The sequence below is a fragment of the Cebus imitator genome, unplaced genomic scaffold (genome assembly GCF_001604975.1).
Source record: "Cebus imitator isolate Cc_AM_T3 unplaced genomic scaffold, Cebus_imitator-1.0 Scaffold448, whole genome shotgun sequence".
In the NCBI taxonomy this organism is placed as follows: Eukaryota; Metazoa; Chordata; class Mammalia; order Primates; family Cebidae; genus Cebus; species Cebus imitator.
In genome coordinates this window covers 1,512,831-1,532,930 of record NW_016107763.1, presented here as the reverse complement: position 1 = coordinate 1,532,930, position 20,100 = coordinate 1,512,831, and the positions used below count along the sequence as shown (strand labels likewise).

Below are 20,100 nucleotides of genomic sequence, written 5' to 3'. Positions count from 1 at the left end.
ACATCTAAGAATTTTCTATATTCAAGACTGGTATATTTTGCCTCTGTTTTAAATTGAAATTGTACTGTTTTGAGTTCTTGGGTTCTGACCAAAATCTGGGTCAACATAAGAGAATAATTATTTTTAATTTTAATTCTGAGGCTCTGTTCCGACCTCCTGCACGTGTGAGGGAAAACTGTAGGAAATAAACAAAGCACATAAATCAAGCTTTGGAAGAGACAAACCTCTATCTGGAAAGGTTTTTTTTTTTTTTTTTTTTTTTTTTCAATGACGAGCGTGCCCACTATTTCTCTAGAGGAATATTTCGTTCCAGGAAGGAGGATAGTGCATTGAATGTGAGTGTGAGTGTGTGTGTGTGTGTGCTGTGCGTGCGCGCCCGCGGAGAGAGGGGCGGGGGAGGCGGATGAGGAGGATGAGATCATAGTTTCAGGATCCTCAGGAAACCCTGGTACTGGCAGCAGCCAGCCTCTGCTGTGCCCACATGACCCACAACTCTGGCAGCGGACCCGGCACTTCCAACATTATTAAATAATAAGAAAGCGGCTCCTACTCCAGGCTCAAACCTCCCTGCAGACCAATGGACACCTTCTAAGAGTTTGGCGAGTCAGTGACTGGAGCGCCCGTCCATTCCAAGGTGTGTGCACTGCGTTTTCTTCCTTGACAGCTCTGGAGTGGGGGAGGGCGCGGAGGTGAAGGGGGTCCGTGTGTCGGGCGAGGAGTGGGCGCGAGGCCGAGCTGCCGCGCGCTGCCCCCGGCCGCCCGATGCGGCGGGGCGGGAGGTGCACATGACGCGCAGCCCCGGCTGCGCAAGGACCGCAGCCGCCCACGGCGCCGGGGCGCGGACAGAGGCGGCTCGGCGCTGGAGCAAGGGCAGGCGCTGCGCACCGAGCAAAGTCAAGAGTGGAAGCGGGCGGAGAGCGCCGGCGGGGGCAGGGATTCGCCTCAACGCCCACTCGCGGGGTTCCCACCTGTGCGCCGGCGCCGGCCGCCGCTAGCGCGAAGCATGTGCCCGGCGCCGCAGCCAGGACTGCGGCGCGGCGCCTCCCCGTGCGGCGGGCGGCGCCTCGGGCCCGCGGGGCGGCGGTAGCGGCTGCTGCAGGATGTCCGGCCTGGGGGCGCGGGGCCGCGCAGGTAAATCGCCGCCGCCCGCGAAGGCCCCGGCGGCGCCGCAGCCCCAACTGCCGCGGCGGCGCCGCTCCCGGGGTGGCGATGGCAGCCGGCTCCCTCGCGTCGCGGGTTGAGTGGTTTTTGTTGTGGTCTCTGTCCTCTTGGTCATCCTCGCGGGCTGAGCTGGTGGGAGGTGGCGTGTCTACCTCCATTAGGGATGACACTCACGTCGGGGAACAGTCTTTAGGGTATTGACCGGGACATCCGCGAGGGGTTCCCTTGCAGCCAGCGGCGTCCTGGCGTGTTGCAATGCACTGCGGTGCCCGGGCGGATGCCTGAGTGGGAGTGGGCTCCTGGCTCCGGAGACGGGGGCGGCGCGGGCAGGTGGGCACGGGGGTGAGTGTCTTTGGCTTTTATAGCCTGTTGCCCACCTAGAAGTTTTCTGCTGGACAGAGGGCAGGCGGGAGGTTCGTTCTGGTATCCGGAGTGGGAGGTGGAAAGAGGTGTCTGTCAAAAGACCAAAGCCAAAGAGAGAAGAGGGGTGGCGGCAGCGGGGCTAGGACTCAGTGGTACCACTCCTGGGACTTGATGGTAAAACTTTGGTGTTTGGCAGCCTTGGGGTATGGCTTTGGGAAAATAACTGTAGAAGTTGGCGGTGGGGGATGGCGGGGCGGAGGGGCGGGTGCAAATATTGGATGGACACTGGCAGTGAAGCTTACTATGTTTTAGATTCATTCTTAGTCTGAAAATATTGTCTTTTGAGTTGATGTTTATGTTTTCCTGTAATCTGCCATTATCACTTGGCATTTCAAGTGTTTGTGTTTCCTTTTGAACTTAAGAGATACTTGTATTGTTGAAGTGTACACAGTTACTGATTTCTTTTAAAAAACAGTTTTTTTTTTTTCTTTTGCTTATTCCAAAGGTAGAAACTTTAGGGGAAAAAGTGCTTGTCACATGTTCCACGGTTCTATATGGTTTAGATTTATTCACTGTCTTAATTCTTACAAAACCAAAGGGGTAGGTAATGTTATTAAACAACTTTTGCAGGTGAGAAAATCCAGGCACAGAGAGGTAAAATAACTTACCCAAGGTCATACATTTATTAAGTGTCAGAGCCTAGTTTGGCTTTTCGTGCACTCCTAATCAACTCGTTGTACCTAAAGTCTTCTATATTGACCACATCTTTCTATGAAGGTGAGCTTTATAGCTATGTGCTGCATGTTCAGATCAATTAACTCTTTTTCTACATTTTCCTTTTAGTCTAACTTTCAATACTAAAATTATGGCAAATGACATTTGAGTAGTTTCTTTTCACCATAATTAACCAAGTGTCCTTCAATAATTAAAGCTGCATTTCACAGCAAAGTTGAGATTTTCAACGGTTAAGATGTATCAGCAAAGTAAATTATTATAAAGCAGGTGGTTAAAGCTATATGTTTGTTTGCACTTAATTTTAAATTTCCTAGGTTATTAGTCTATTCTTTGCTCAAATCATGGCCATCGTTTACTTCAGAACCCCATCTTGCAGATTTTTGAGCAAGTTTAATTATATTTAATCCAGTCACTCTGACAAGAGTTGGGCAGTTTTAAAAGAATTATGCAATTCTCCTCCAACTATCAGTGATTAAAAGCAAGCAAGCTGCATTTTAAGGATATTCGAGTCTGTCATATCATTTAGCCAGTTGTATGTAATTTATACAGAATTGTGTAGCAATGAAGACTGAAATCAAATTTTCTCATTAGTTCTAAGTTGAAATACTTTAAAAATTTCCACTTGCTTTAAATGAACCATGATGTGAAGAAAGGTCTCAATGGGGTGAGCTCCAACTTACTGAGAGAATTACTCTCACATATTTAGAGAATTACTCTTCATTTGAGCTTATCATAGAGCTTTCACAGTATTCATTTTATTGGGCAGATGTCTCTCTTAAGTCTTCATCTGTTTTTTTTTAAGTAAATTTTAATTGCTTCTTCACATAACGAGTTTCAAAATTATTTTGACATTCATAGATTTCCTTTAATTCTCATCTTTCACTTTAATTAAATTCAATATATATAATTTCAAACTCACACTTAACATTATAAGTAAAAAGAGACTAGAATCCAACTAAATGGCACAGAAACATGATCTGTGGATATGAGAAAAAATATTCGGCTCTTCAGTGGTTAACCAACCTCTCCCCACAACACACACACACACACACACACACACACGCACACACGCCCCAGAATTATGGCTACATCTTTATTTTGGGATGCTAGAGTGCAGTCCTGTGGTCAGAGTGGTTGTATGCCATCAGGCACAAGTGTTTTTGATACAGAAATTGAATTTGATTTTTCCAAGTCTATTTATATATAGTGTTGATTGTTATTAAAACACAAATCCTGTGATACATACATATAGCCTTTTCACTCAGTGTTCCAGTTTTCTAGCTTCTGTTACTTATTTTAGAGACAGCTTGCTACTTTTATCTCACTTGGTAGTTTTGACATGACCTTTTCCTTTCAAGTCCAACACCTCTAGTTTGAAAGAATTGTACTGTCCCTGCTTCTACAGAGCCTCTCTTTTCCAGGTGTGGGGTGCAGAAGTGGGGTTCAATAGTGAGCAGAAAGATCTGTGAGCTCTGACTGCACAGGGGAACAAGCTTTAATAAAATAATCATGCCAATAAATGATTACTTGCAAGTTGAGGTAAATTACCTGAATGAAAGAGGAATTCTATGAGAATATGTATTGAAGGATTCTGGACTAGACATGGAGGTCAGAACAAGATGCCTGAAAAGTCACATATTTGTGGAGGAATGACATATAAGAAGGCGTTTACTAAGCACAGTAATCTTTTCCTAAATGCTTGCATGTTAATTCTCTGAATTATTTTCTGAATCAGAGATGTGTGGCACTCTGGTTATCTCTTTACTTCTCTGTTCACTGGGAGACATACTATTTCCCCTCATTATCCACCCATGGACAAGGGGAGGTTTACAAAACTATCAGTCCTTTTTTTTAAAGCTTTTTTAAAGCACATGCTTCATGTGGTTACTTTATATGGTTACTTGCCTATTTGCAAAGAGTTATTTAGGTTTAATGTAACATAATTATTTTATGTCTTTTCCTTGGCAACTACTTTCAAACTTTCAGTTTGGGAGTTTTTTTTTTGTTTGTTTGTTTGTTTGTTTTTTTNTTTTTTTGTTTTTTTTTTTTTGTTATTGTTGTTGTTCTCAAAGTGCCAGGATGTCTCAAAATAGAGCTTTAATTGATTTATCACCAGTCCCTGATATTGTCTGAACTACCCAAAAGAAGAGAAGAGGTTCCATAGTAACGGACATGATATTGAATGTTGAAGATGCTGGAGAAATTCATATTAATGAGTTCAAGCAAACATAATAGTGACTAAATTTATTGAACACATACTGTGTACTGAGCATCATTCTGTGGTCTATATGTAAATTAAATGATGTATTCTTCACAAAAGCCACGTGAGGTTTGCATGTCATTATCTCCATTTTATAGAAGGAAAAACTGAAACACAAGGAGGAAAGTAACCCTGACCACTGTCACATAGTTAGAGATGGTCTTTAAAACAAAGCATTCTGATTCCTTAATTCATACTATTAACACTGATGTATAACATCTGGCTCAGAAACTTACGGCTGCATTAAATTTCCATTGCTGTTGAAAATCGTAATACCTCCTAATCTCATGTTTCAATTATTTTTTCTTTAAAAAGTAGTGCAAAAATAGACCTTCCTTTATATGAATACTTTTGCCCCATATTTTATAGGTGAAAAATATAGAAAACATGAAGGTATATTAATGCCTAGACAAAACCAAATAACAGATTATGAGAAATGTTTCATTATATTGTGTATTTTTTAGTTCAAAAATAATAAATTGAGCAACATTTCAAACTATTAAAATTTTTAAAATCAAAAGTACAAGAGTACGTATATTAGCATTTCAAATGATCAGGAAACTATCTTTAACAGCTAATGGTTTTTTGATCATTAATTAATGTAAGAATTTTAAGGCCGAGCATGGTGGCTCATGCCTGTAATCCCAGCACTTTGCGAAGCTGAGGCGGGTGGATCACCTGAGGTCAGGAATTCGAGACCAGCCCGGCCAACATTGTGAAACCCACCCCCCCACCTACTAAAAATACAAAAATTAGCTGGGCATGGTGGCATACACCTGTAGTACCAGCTACTCCAGAGGCTGAGGGAGGAAAATTGCTTGAACTCAGGAGGCAGAGGTCATGTACTGAAAAGAGGATATAAAGTGTAAAATAAAATCACCTGTTGAATTATCTTGGTAAAATTAAAAAGACGCTGTTAATTTTTATATTGGGGTCTTTCAACATAAATCAAAGCAATTGTTATGATTAAAATTATGGGGAAAGCTTTAGTAATTTTAATTTTATTCAAATGATCTTAAGCTGAGTTACATGGCACTTTCCACTAGCAAAGTGAATACTGATTGGTTAAGTATGATAATGCATAAAAAGATCTTTGCACAGTGTCTAAGGATAAATGTTAGTCAATGTTATTTCTCCCTGAGAATGATGATTAATATGTAGTGATATGATTAGTAGCAATATTGACCATGAATTACAATTCATATGTTGTGAACCACAATTTGTATATAGTAAATATACAAATGTGTGCACATTTTCTTTGAAGCTGTTGAAATTGCGCAAGGCAGTGCATTTATTTTCTGTGACTCATGTACTCCTATGAAGAAGGCGATATATCATTTCTCTGTATGCTTAGCTTTATATAAAACTTGATATTATGGAATGACTTGTAAACTATTGCTCTAATTTATACCATAAAAAAGAGATGTAAGACTTGATTTTTTTTTTTTTTTACTTTTTCTAGTGTGTATGAGTTAGAGTGGAGTCTGCCATTTACATCAATGAATACTGCATTAACTGGAGTTTCTAATTTAATGTCACAGTGCAGTGCCCTATTGCAGAGTTTTGTGTGTTTAATGTAAACATAAATGTATCAGTCAGTTATAATAGTTTAGGTTATGCTGTAATAACAACTCCAAAATTTCAGTGACTGAAAGAAGAAACATGTATTTCTTGATAATGCTATGCTCCCATATCGGTCAGTGAAAGACTCTATTCTGTATCATCCTCACTCGGGGACCCAGCCTCCAGAACATCTTCGTCTTTCACTAAGGTACATGGGAACATGGTGAATCACCACTAGTTCTTAAGCTCTTCCACCAGAAAGACTTTAAGTGGTCTTCTACCATTTCTACTCATGTGTTATTGGCCAAATCAGGTCATATGGTGATGCCTTACCTAAAGATAAAAGAGAAGGGTAATCCTATGATGTGCCCAGGTGGAGAAAAACAGTAACATTAGTAAAAAACGCCTAATAATTACCACGTAAAATTAGTAGCTAGTTCCCTTTAATAACTTCATCACCTAAAAATGATTTATTACTCAATGTAAAAGTAGACTCATCAACAACTGATCCTCTCACTCTTTTCCAGTGAGAGTTGTATTTAGTCAAGGAATAATAAAAGCAATGGTTTATTTTTGAGTGAATGCGTATGGTAGCCTATTTGACAGCAAGTGAAAGCCAAGCATAGTGCCAGTACTGCCCACAGCAACCAAATTGGGTTTTCTGAACAGATTTGATAGTATCAACATGCTACAGAAATCAGAACAGCTATGTGTGTATCTTTTCTTGTCACCTACCCCAAAATAGATAAAAGGATAATTTCTGCTATCACACATTGTTATAAAATGTATACAAACATACAAATCATACTATACATTTATTTTGCATTATCATACATAATCTGCACAATTTGAGTATGTTCAATTAATATTTTTAAGCAAACATTTTATTTTGAGATAATTTGAGATGCATATGCAGTTGGTTGTAAGGAGTAATACAGAGATCCTGTGGTCCCTTTACCCAGGTTTCCCCAGGGTAACTTTTTGCAAAATGATAGTACAATATCACAAGCAGGATATTGACATTGATACAGTGGTGAACAAATTCCAGCACCAGAAGGATAATTCCTGTTGCTCTTCTATGGCCACACCAACTTGGCTTTAGCCACCACCCACCTCCAACCCCTTAATCCCTTGCAATCATTAATATATTCTCTATTTCTACAATTTTGTCATTGCAAGGATGTTATATAAAAGTAATAATACATTATGTGAACTTTTGGGATGGTTTCTCCACTCAGCATAGTTTTCTATGAAATAAATCTGTTTTTTCCCCCAATTTTTTGGCTACTACAACGAAAACTACTGTAGACATTCATGTAAATATTTTTGTATTAATGTATACTAAGTATTAATTTCTTTGTGATAAATGCCCAGAGGTTGCACATTTACTTTTATAAGAACTTTTCCAGGGTGGATGTGCCGTTTTACATTCTCATCAACACGTATAAGAAATTACGTTTCCCTGTATCTTCACTAGCATTTGGTGTTTTTGCTCTGTTGTATTTTAGCCATTCTGATAAATGTGTAGCAATATTTCATTGTGATTTTAATTTGCTTTCCTTAAGACTAATGATGGTGAACATCTTTTCATGCACCTATTTGCCATTTAAATATCTTTCTTGGTGAAATGCCTCTTCATTTTCTGTTTGGATTGTTTGGGAGTTTTTTATTCTGTGTTTTGAGAATTCTTTATGTAGTCTCAGTAATAGTTCTTTAAAAGGTATGTGGTTTGCATTGGGAATATTTGTTTGGATTTATTTTGAGGTTTCTTATTCTTTGCAAACCTATTACATAGATTTACATGTAAGTAACTATTGAAATTATAATAGATTGATTCCTCCCACTTTGTTCTTCTTTTTCAAAACTGTTTTAGTTATTCTAATTCCTTTGCCTTTTCATGTAAATTTTAGAATTATATTGTCTATATTAACAAAAACATCTTAATGAGATTTTGATAGGAATTATGTTAAACCTGCTTAGCAGTTTAAGGATAATTGATATTTAATCCACACATGTGGCATGTTTCTCCATTTATGTAGAACTTCTTTGATATCTTTTATCAGTGATCTATAGTTTTGGGATATAAGTCTAGTACATATATTACTAGGCTTACATATAAGTAAGTTTTAAGCAATTTCAAATAATAATGTATTTTAATTTCAGTATTGAGGTATTAAGTACAAATGTATTAAAATTTAATTGATTTTTATGTTTATCTAGTATCCTGGGAACTTCCTGAACTCACTTATTAGTTCCATGTAAATATATATATATATATATATATATATATATATATATACCTTTTTTTTTCTTTTGAGACTGAGTCTTGCCCTGTTGCCCAGATTGGAGGGCAGTGGCACAATCTAGGCTCACTGCAACCTCCACCTCCCCTATTCAAGCAATTCTCCTGCTTCAGCATCCTGAGTAGCTGGTATTACCAGTGCCTGCCACCACACCCAGCTAATTTTTGTATTTTTGGTATAGAGGGGGTTTTACCATGTTGGCCAAGCTGGTTTTGAACTCCTGACCTCAGGTGATCTGCCTGTCTAGGCCTCCCAAAATTCTGGGATTACAGGTGTGAGCCACTGGGCCCTGCCAGTTCTATCTTTTTTTAACAGATTATAGTTGTATACATTAATGAAGTACAATGTGATGTTTTTATATATATATTCAATGTGATATGTTAAATCATGTCAATTAACAGATTAGCTATGTAGACCACCATCATGTCATCTAAAAACAAAGACAATTTTATTTATTTTTAATCTATGTGTGTTTTGTTTCTTTTTCTTGTCCTATTGCACTGGCTAGAACTTCTGGTATTATATTGAATAAAATTAGAGAATGCAAGCATTTTTGCCTTGATGCTAATCTTCAATGGAAGGCATTCAGTCTTTCTACATTAAGTATAATGTTATCTGTAAGTTTTATGTAAATGTGCTTTATCAAATTGAAGAATTTCATTTTGATTTCCATTTTTTCCTCAGTTTTAAAAAAAAATCACATATAGATATTTTTTTATTTTTGTCAAATGCTTTTCTTCAGCAAATAATGTGATCATATGATTTTTCTTTAGCTTATTAATATGGTGGAGTACATTGATCAGTTTTTAACTATTGAACCATCATTGCATCCTAACAATAAATTCCATTTATTTATTATATATGATTAATTCTTTGTATGGATTACTGAATTAATTTGCCAATATTTTGTTAAAGATTTTTACATCTATATTGATGAGGAATATTGGCTTGTAGTTTTCTGTTTTGGTGCCATTTTTGGTATTAGTATCAGGATAATACTAGCTTTATAAAATGAATAGGGATGTATTCCCTCTTCTATTTTCTGAAAGAGGTTACATAGGATTTGTGTTAATTTTTCTTTAAACATTTGGTAGACTTCTCCAGTGAAACCATTTGGGCTGGGAGATTTCTTCTTTAGGGCGTTTCTGTTTTTAGTTATGGTATTCAATTTGATTAATATCTATTTTAGTGTGCTAGGCCTGACATAAAATATCACAGACTGGGCGGCTTAAACAACAGAAATTTATTTTCTCACAGTTCTGGAGGTTAGAAGTCCAAGGCCAAGGTGTTGGCATATCTGATTTCTTCTGAGGCCTCTATCTTTGGCTTGCAAATAGCTGAGTTCTCACTATGTTTTTGTGTGATCTTTTCCTTGGTGCCCAAGCATCCTTGGTGTCTCTCTGTGTGTCCAAATTTCCATTTTTTGTAAGGACACCAGTCAGATTGGATTCGATATCAAATGCACTCTAACAGCTACATTTTAATTTAAACTGTCTTTAATCTTAATCACTTTCTTCAAAAGTTCTATCTCTAATAGAGTCACATTTTGAGGTCCTGAGAGCTAGGACTTCAACATATGAATTTGTGGGTGACACAATCATGATCTGTTTCACATTGTGTGATTTACTCTAGTTTAAGTTGATAGAGGAATTGTTCCATTTCATCTAAGTTGTCAAATTTATTTGTGTAAAATTACTCCTGATATTTTGCATTATTCTTTGGATGTCTGCATAGTCGTTAGTGCTATCCCATGTTTCATTCCTGACATTATTAATTTTTGTCTTCTCTCTTCTTTTCTGTCAATTTTGCTAGAGGTTTGTAAATTTTATTTGTCTTTTAAAAGAACACATTGTTTCATTAATTTTCTCTATTGTTTTTCTGTTCTCCATTTCATTGATTTCTGCTCTTATAATTATTATTTTCTCCTATTTTTCTTGAAGAAAGATAATATCCTTTTCTATGTTCTTGACAAGGAGCTAAGATTATTGGTTTGAGATTTTTCCTCTTTTCTAATATATGCATTTAGTGCTATAGATTTCCCTCTCAGTTCTGACATCACTGTATCACATACATTTTGTATATTGTATTTCATTTTAATTTAGTTGAATGTATTTTTAAATTTCTCTTGAGATTTCCTATTTGACCTACTGATTATTTAGAATTATAGTATTCAATTTCTAAGTGTTTGAAGGTTTTTTTCTGCTTTCTTTCCATTATTGACTTTTAGTTTGATTCTATTGTATTCGGAGAACACATGCCATATGATTTCAATTCTTTTTATTTGTTGAGGTATATTTTATGTCCCAAAATGTGCTACACCCTGGTACATGTTCCATGAGCACTTGAAAAGAATGTGTAATTTGGCTGTTTTGGGTCAGAGTGTTCTATAAATGCTGATTAAGTCATGTTGGTTGATATTACTGTAAATTTCTGATATATCTTTCCTGATTTTCTGTCTAGTTTTCCTGTGAATAAAAAAGCATATGACATCTCCAATTATAATTGTGAATTTGTCTATTTCTCCCTTCACCTCTACCACTTTGGGTTTACATATGTTACAGTTCTGTTATTTGATGCATACATATTTAGAGTTGTTATGTCCTCTTGGTGTATTGACTCTATTATTATTACATAATGACCCTCTCTGTATCTGGTAGTTTTATTTGCTCTGAAGTCTACTTTGTCTGATGTTAATATAGACACTCATTTTTCCTTTAATGGGTGTTTGCGTAGCCTATATTTTATATTTTATTTGAGTTCTTTGTATACAAAATATAGTTGGCCATATTTTTAAGTCACTCGGCTAATATCTGTCTTTTAATTGGTGTATTTAAACCATTTACATTTACTGTAAATATTGATACAGTACTTTAGTGCTAATCTGCCATTATTTTGTTTGTTATCTCTACTTCGGGTTTCAAGCTTTTCTCCTAGCATCCTGTTATTTACCTGAGCATTTATAGAGTTCCACTTTTATGTGGATAGTGTTTTTAAGTGTGTCATTTTGTATAGAGATTTTTTTTTTAATGATCACACTGAGTGTTACATCATATACATATAATTTATAATTGGCTACTGCTGTTGTAATTTTATCAATTTGAATGAAGTATAGAAATCTTACCTCCCATTACAACCTTCACGTATAATATGATTGTCTTAAATATTTCCTCTAAATACATTTGGAACACATCAGACAATGTTATAATTTTTGCTTTAACAAGAAAAGAAGGAAGGTCTATTGCATTCATTCATATTTTTTGCTTACCATGTTCTTTTTTCTTGATGTTCTAACATTTCTTCTTTTATTGTTTCCTTTTTAAGAACTTTCTCTAGCCATCCTTTGTGAGCAGCTCAGAACTGCTGGTGACAAAATATTTTTGTTTTCCTTTAGCTGAGAATGTCTTGATTTTTTTTTTTTTTTCTTTCTGAAAGATTTTCCCTGGATATTAGATTCTAGGTTGACAGGCCTTTACTTTTTGTTGTTGTTGTTGTTGTTGTTGCAGAAAGGTGATTTTATTTAGGTAGAGAAAAGAGAAGGAAAGGAAAAGAAGAGAAAGACTGCCACGAAAAGTGAGGAAGGGGATTCTAGAGGGGAAATCCCGACAGGCCTTTTCTTAAAGCAATTGAAAAATGTTGTGTTACTTCCTTTGGACTCTATGTATTCTCGAGAAAATCCGCTGTCATTCTAATGGATTTTCTCCTTTGGTGAAATGCCGTTTTTCTCTTCCTGTTTACAAACTTTTTTGTCTTTAATTTTGATAAATGTGACTATGATGTGTCTTGGCATGGATATATTTGAGAGTTTTTTGTCATTCAGATTTACTCAGGTGTTTAAATCTGTAGGTCTATGTCTTCTGTCAAATTTGGGAAGTTTTCAGCCATTTTTTTTTGACATTTTTCAGCCTCACCCAATTTTTCCTTTCCTTTAGGTCTCCAAGACATGAATGTTAGACATCTTGTTATTGTCATGCAGTGTATTGATTTCCTATGGCTGCTGTAACAAATTACCATACAGTTGATGCCTTACAAAGGTGCACATTTACTTTCTTACGGTTCTGAAGACCAGAAGTCAAAAATCAGCTTCATAGGGCTAATGTCAAGCCGTTAGCAAGGCTGCTTCCTTCTGGAGGTTCTAAGGAACAGTCTGTTTCTTTGCTTTCTCTAGCTTCTAGAGGCATCTGTATTCTTTGACTTACAATTCCTTCCTTGGATCACTCCAATTTCTTTCCTCTATCATCAAATCTCCTACTTACTTTTCTGTAGCCAGGTTTACCTCTGCTCTCTGCCTCCCTCTTTTAAGGACACCATGATTACATTTAGGACCCACCTGGGTAATGCAGGCCACTCTCCCTATCTGAAGAGCTGTAATATCATATCTACCAAATCTCTTTTTCCATTCACAGCTTCCAGGGATTGGAGCCATTCTGCCGAATATCTTTGGGAGCCATTATTCAGCTTACCAAACACACGTTTCTGAGGCTCTCTCTTTTATTCTGTAATCTATTTTCTCTCTGTTACTCAAATTGAGTGATTTCTATTTTACTATCTTGTGGCTTCCAGATTAGTTTCTGACATTCCATTCTTCTATTGAACCCACCCATTGATTTTTATATTTTGGTGTATTTTGCAATCTAAAATTTACTCTTTTTCCTCATATGGTCTGTTTCTTGGTCAAAGCTTTCTACTTTTTCATTTGTTTCAAGCATGTTTGTAATTATTCAATTGAAATATCGTAATGAATGCTTTAAAAACTTTGTCAGATAATTCCAACATCTCTGGGATCTTGTCTGTGGCATCTGTTGACTATCATCTTCATTCAGTTTGAGATCTTCCTGGTTCTTGGTATAATGAATGATTTTCAATTCAAACTTGGCCAATTTTTTATGTTAAAGAGACTCTGAATCTTATTTGAACTTTCTGGATTTAGCCGAGTTCCACTAACATCACCTCAATGAGCATTCGTTCCAGGTGGGGATTTCTAGTTAGGTTCCTCACTCAGTCTCCCTTGACACCTGAGGAGACTTTACATTACTGTGGGGTAAAGTGGGAATACAGGCTTCTCACCAGGTCATCACTGATACTTCATCTATCAAGGGTAGAAGTGCCTCTTTTCTGTTCTCCATGTGGTCTCTCCACTGACACACTATGGGGGGACAGAAGAGGTGGCCTAATGACTTCCAGGCTTTAGTGACAGTTCTGACTCTCCATTAAGCCACCTGTGACACCATCCCAGCAGAGAAGGAAAAAGGAGACTCAGTACTGCAAGGTAGGGATGGAACTCCAGGATCTTCTTATAGTTACTATTGACAACATAGTGGAGGTAAGGAGTGGGAGGTTTTTATTACCACTGGTGAAAATGAAAGTCCTAGCTTTTTACTTGGCTTCTTATGACATCATCACAGTGGGGATGGGAGAAGTTGGGGCGTCTTGTTACAGCTTGGCAAGTGTGGAAGTGTAGGTTTCCTAAACAGCTTGTGTTGCTGTAGGTGTGGTGGGGCCACAATTTTTTCTGTTTTCTGTGGCTATAAGAGACTGTTATTGCCTAAATTTGTTTTTTATTTAGCTATGCTACTCCATTCCTGTTCCTTATGCCAGAGAGAATATGATTTTGTTGGCACACTTTTAAAAGTTGTGTCTGATGGCATTCCTAGGTTTCCAGCTTCTTTAGCCCCAAGTATTGGATATGTGAGGCAACACAATTCCAGGGAATTCACTATGGTGTCATTCCTTGAACTCTGAAGTCCCCTAGCTGATCTGCCTTCTTTTCTCCAGCTTTCAGTGCCTATTTATTATGTGTATAAATTAGATGGGTTTTAGTTGTACTTAGTAAGAAGAGTAGGGAAAAGGGCTTTTTTTCCATCTTCACAGAAGCAACAGCCCAATCCATACAATTGATGCAAGCGTAAACTGAAAAAATATCACTCTGCATTATTTCTTAGAGGATAAATCTCAGAGGGTTATTGCTGATCTGTTTCTGAATAATCAACACCTGACACGTGACTGGGATAAGTGAGTCCTCAGGTGATGATGCATAGATGGGTTCACAATACAGTCCCTCAGTGTAGGATTCATGGACCACAGGCAGGTACTCTTACTCCCACAAATCAATGCTCTCTCCCCTTCTAGAAAGCCGTTACTGTAGGCCGTGGCATAGTTGGAGATTTCCTCCACTCTCATAGGTGTCTTTCCTGGCAGTTCACACCATCCCAGCTCTTGCTCTACTCTCACTAAATGCTCTTTATTTCCAAGAATATCATCCACCTGAAATGTAGTTTTGGACCAGTAAGTGCATGGGAAAATGTTCCTAAACTAAGAAATAGTGAACACAAAATCCATATTTAAATTCTGAGGAGAACCTCTTAGAAAGTATTCTCATTAATTTCTTTTGATGTAAAAATTATGCATTAAAAATAAATGTATTGATTTGTCAAGTTGTTTGATCACTGTTCGGTAGGTTAAGTACAAAAGATGGAGCTAAGAATTCTCTGCTTGAAACCAATATGCTGAGAAATGAGAGGTGACACGGAGGAGATCACAAAGAACAATAGTCTAGGGAAATTCATGCAAAAGTCAAATCAAGTTATTGACATTGTAGCCAACCTTGAAACTCTCACTAAACTAGAGCAATTGTTCTCAAAGTGTTGGCCTCAGCAGCATCAGCACAACCTTGGAACTCTTTGTTAATGCAAATTTTAAATCTCTATTCTAGACTTACTGAATCACAAACTATCGGGATAGATCCCACAATCTGTCTTGTAGCCAGCTCTCCCGGGGATTGTGATACACACTAACGTTGGGAACCACTGCACTAGAGTAACCCCTCCAACCTCTGCAAAATATGCTAAATTTATGCTGTCAGTGACCCTTGACTCATCAGTTTCTGTTTTTGGAAAATGTATTTATTGTATTTAACATTTTGTGTGCTTATATTATAAATGTTTTTTCAGGTAAATATAGTGAGGAAATTAAAAATGCATTACCTAAAACTGTCTCCTTTGTTAGTACATATTAATGATTATACAATTATTTTCTATCCTTAACCCAGACCTACTCCATGTCTGATTTTGTGGTTGACATCAAGAGAATGAACCAGGCCTACACTTCCCTCCCTTTGTTCCTCATAGTTGCCAAGTCATACATTAATGGGTTTTTGTAGCTGTTTTATGTTCTTTGCTAGAGATGACACCCATCATGAAGGCATTTGGAGGCGAGAGTGGGGGTGTCTCTGCATTATTTGATGATGATGCATTTTAGGAGATCTTGTCACACAGTATTGTTAGAGACAGATGCATATGCAGATGCCCAAATTAATCATTGTCATTACCACATCAGCTCCACCATGGGGGATTCACTGTTTGCTGTAGGCAGGCATTTTTCTCTGGGGTCATGTGAGATTAAAGGGAATCTTAGCTACAAGGCTGCCCTGAGGAAAGAAAAGCTGCATTTCTGTCTAGATATTTTATAATTGAGGTATAGTTCCAAACCCCAGGATAGGGTAAGACAAAATCAACAGGAAGTAAAAGGTTAAAAGGTTTTAAAATGTTTTATGATGGTACTAAAATACAAATGGATGCAGCTTTGAGAAGTAGTCTGTGGCTTCCAATCCTAAATATGGTTCAGTTTTATTGTATTTTAAGGACAGCATTTTATATAATTTTACACTTTCAGCTAGCAATTCACTAAAACTGAGAGTCATAATAGATATTCACATACACCTTATATACACTTTTTTGAAGATGTCTTGTTCTGTGTAAGCTGAGGAAATCTGCTCTTCATTTAAAATGACACATATTCTTCATTTAGGAAAACATTGTTTTCTATCCTTTCACTGTTCCTCATTACCAGTTGTCTTAGGCCCTTTTTATTTCTTCTGTTTCATTTGTGCATTCAATTTGATACTATTTATCATTTACTCATTTTGCTTGGGCATTTCAATGGTTGTGACTCTGCAATGTTTTGGGGATAAAATTTTTCCAAACCTTCATTATACAATGTTTGTTCAACAATACCATTTGGGCAGGTTGGAGGAGCCATTCCTTTAAGAACAGATTTTTAAATGGTGCAGCAGGTGTTTCCTCTTACACAGAGTCATCCTTTCTAAAATAAAGGCCCTTAGCCATGGCAATTCTAATCAGATGTCTTCTTTCTTGTAATCACTACTTGGTTGACATTTTTAAAATGTGGCAATTAAATTGCTACCAAAATGCTTCAATAGGAAGTGCACGCTGTGTCTTCCATGGGTAGTGGTCCAGATTTTCTCCTACTGTGTTTGTTGCTATTTATAAACACACAATGTGTCAGGTGATTTTTTTTTCCACATGCAGATAAATTCTGCCTCCTCCTGTTAACCCAAACACTGTAAATAATAATGTTTACCATAAATGATTATATACAAAATAATAATTTTTGCTAATGCTGCACAATACCCTTTAGGAAGCGATACATGAGTCAGATTGATTTGAAAATTTGATCAAAATATGAATCATTTTCAAAATAGGAAAACATTTCAAAGAATCTAGCTGTTCTTTTTTCATTTCCCTTAGTGTCAACACAGTCTTAAACCTTTTTTTGTTTCTGCTTTTTGTTTGTTTGGGGTTTAAGTTTTGTTTCTGTTTTATGCCTTATTTTCCAAACATATGATGTAACAGCTAAAAATAAAAGTTCTCTAAATACCTCCAATATTTCAGATTGAGGTGAGATATGAAATTGAGAGATGTCCCATGTTTCTACAATTTGAATCCTTGTATAGACAAGGAAGAAAAACAACTGAAGAGAACCCAAAGGAAATGGTACTCTATTACCAGTCTTCTAGGAGTGGTTATAAAAGCAAAATAATCTAACTTCACTCAGCCAAGAGTAGTTTAAGGGATAAAAACAGTCCTGTGGTTTCATGTGAGTATGTGTAATTTGTGTGTGTGTCTGTGTGTGTGTTTGTGTGTGGTTTAAGGTTAAGCTTGGTCACGAATGGAAGAGGTGACAGATATAAGCATTTCACTTCTTTCTTAGCTTTGGCGGCTTCTGCCCATTTATGAACAGATACTATAATCTATGCCAGTTACCCCCGCCTTTTTCCTGCGAACGTATCTGTTCTCTCTATCTATTTTGTTTTTGTGTATTTTTTCTTTTTCTCTCTGAGTTTTCATCACCCAGTACCCCAGCTAGCGTCCAGCATCTAGTTGGATGGTCATGAAAGCAGATGTGCTCCTAGCGTAGTGAAATTACAAACATTTTAGTTCCTTGCTTGTGCTTCTCAAAGCTTTCACTAAGTCCATGACAAAACTGCATATTTCAGCTTTCCCTCCTCCCTGTTCCATCAGTCATTCCATATTATTTACTAGGAATCAGCATTTGTGGCAGAACTAGTCTTTGCATTAATTTACGCTTGCCACGCCTTCTGTGAGCCCCTGGGGCTCAATATGACTATGACACCAGCCATTTTTTAATGGTGCTTCTCTAAATGTATTTCAAAAACCACCTGCATCAGAATCATTTGGGGGATTTGTTAAAAGTACTGGTATCTAAACCCCATCCTAGGGCCACACACTGAATCAGAATCTATCTTTATGACTCTTTATGACTTTAGAATTTTATTTTTATTTATTTACTTTTTGAGATGGAGTGTTGCTCTGTTGCCAGGCTGGAGTGCAGTGGCGTGATCTCAGCTCACTGCAACCTCCACCTCCCCAGTTCAAGCGATTCTCCTGCCTCAGCCTCCTGAGTGTCTGGGACTACTGGCGTGTGCCACCACACCCAGCTACTTTTTGTATTTTGGTGAAATCCTGGCCAACATGGTGAAAGACGGGGTTTCACCATGCTGGCCAGGATGGTCTCAATCTCTTGACCTCATGATCTGCCTCCCTTGGCCTCCCAAAGTGCTGGGATTACAGGTGTGAGCCACCGTGCCAGGTGTAACTTTAGAATTTTAAGGCTAATATTAATGATAGAGGCTAGTCCAGATCTGCATTGGCAACTTTTTAAAATCAGAATGCATGGATCTCATCCCCAAGTTTTTCACTTAAATGGCCGTGTGTGTTTTAAACATGCAACTGATGGTAACAACCAGAAATGTGCTATAGAAGTTGAAAGGTAAGAATGGAGATTGCTATTGCTAGAGAAGCATTACCTTCAATGAATTCATCAAAGTCCATGAATTTATCCTCATTTATAAATTCGGAACCCAGATCCTTCTCTGAAAGGCAAAGTCACATTAAGCTTATAGAGACTGAGCTATAAATAAGAATACCAATTTGCTTAAGCAGAGTTAGAATTATTGTTACTAGAATCAGCATGAGTAGGACATTCTTACCCTACTGGCTGATCCCCATGGAAAGAAAAATTATTGTAAGTTTTCTCTTGAACCTGGAGTCAGACTAAAGAAAGTTACTCGAAAAAATGGTGAATATCTACTTAAAACTTATCTGTCATGAACAATTATAAACATTTCATCTGTATTAATCCTACTCAGTAACCCTTTGTGCTAGTATTATTAGCTCTAATTTCTAGAAAAGCGAAATATATGAAAAGGGACCCTATCTAACTTGCTCAATATGACAGAGTCACCAAAAGTTAAAGCTGAAATTCCTGCGCTCTATGACTAAGTTATTAGTAAAAAAAGAAAGAAGCTACTAGATAACTTGAGAGTTGTCTGGGCCTTAGCATCTAAGTAAACAATCAAATGGGGCCAGCATAGCTTCTAGTTGGTGAAGAAGAAAGAAATGTGCAAACTGCCACTCACATGGATAGGATGCTTTCAAATCATGTGTAACTAGAATGAATAGCCCCTGGGTGGATCAAGAGTGATATCATGGTTAGAACCTTGTGGATTATCTAACTGACCTCTCCATTGTGATTAAATGAAAGATCTACAGAATCAGAGTCTGCTCTCAAAGTTTTATTTGTAAAAATGAATCACAGTTTATAGAAATAGCTAGAATAAATATTAATATATAATAATAGAGGCATATTTAAATATATAAGGCAAGTATGCATATATCAGTTTCTTGAATGTTCCCAAGTACTTAGGTCACTTTGGCTCAGAAAATCTGAGTGAAATTGGCTTGAACTTCCACTAGCTCCAACTCAAGCATATTTTCTGTTATTTTGGGGGATTTTTGTGGCACTTACATTTCTCCTGTGACTCTGTTCTGAGTCTCCGCCTCTATTGAATGCCCAATCATTACTCTGAGTTTTATTTCCTTAGCACAGGGGCCAATTTAGGGCACCCTGCCGGTTATGCCCTTGATTCTTTTAATCCCAGAAATCCCACTGGCTCCAAGCTGTGTGTTTAGGAGACTTTGCTGTAGGTTTAGGCAATGGAGTTGTGTTACGGGACAGAAATGTTAGACATCCCTAGTACTGAAACTCCCTCAACCATTTCTTTTTCCAAAAATTAAAATATAGTTTACATTTTTAACTTAAGCTTCAGTACCTTACTGTGTGAGAAATGGGGTTATTTATAAGTGTACAAATTCATCTCAAAACGGTGGGTACACGCTAGTAAATCATTTCTGGCTTTCTGTTTTCCTCAGTCTCCTAGAAACTATCAGATTGTTAGGTACTATTGAAATGTAACCCTTACTCTCTCAGAAAGGAAAAGCGAATGGCCCTCTCATCTATGAAATAAATGTCTGCCACTAGCAGTCCCTGATCACCCCTGAGCATAAACAATGCTTCTATCTTTTTTTGGTGGTGAATCCAGCAAATGGATGGCACAGT

The 20,100-nt window shown here is 37.3% G+C and overlaps 1 protein-coding gene across 11 annotated transcripts in view; it reads left to right on the top strand.

The window, feature by feature from the left end:
* The first annotated feature begins 359 nt into the window (after positions 1-359).
* The window catches only part of DTNA (dystrobrevin alpha), a 379,818-nt gene continuing 360,077 nt past the window's right edge, over positions 360-20,100 (top strand). For 10 of the 11 annotated variants that reach the window (XM_037732403.1, XM_037732400.1, XM_037732396.1 and 7 more), the window contains exon 1: positions 360-634. The gene's annotated coding sequence lies outside the window, so the exon portion shown is untranslated. Of the gene's footprint in view, positions 635-1,021; positions 1,132-20,100 lie in introns of those variants that run through there. The other variant, XM_017511409.1, reaches the window with a different exon arrangement.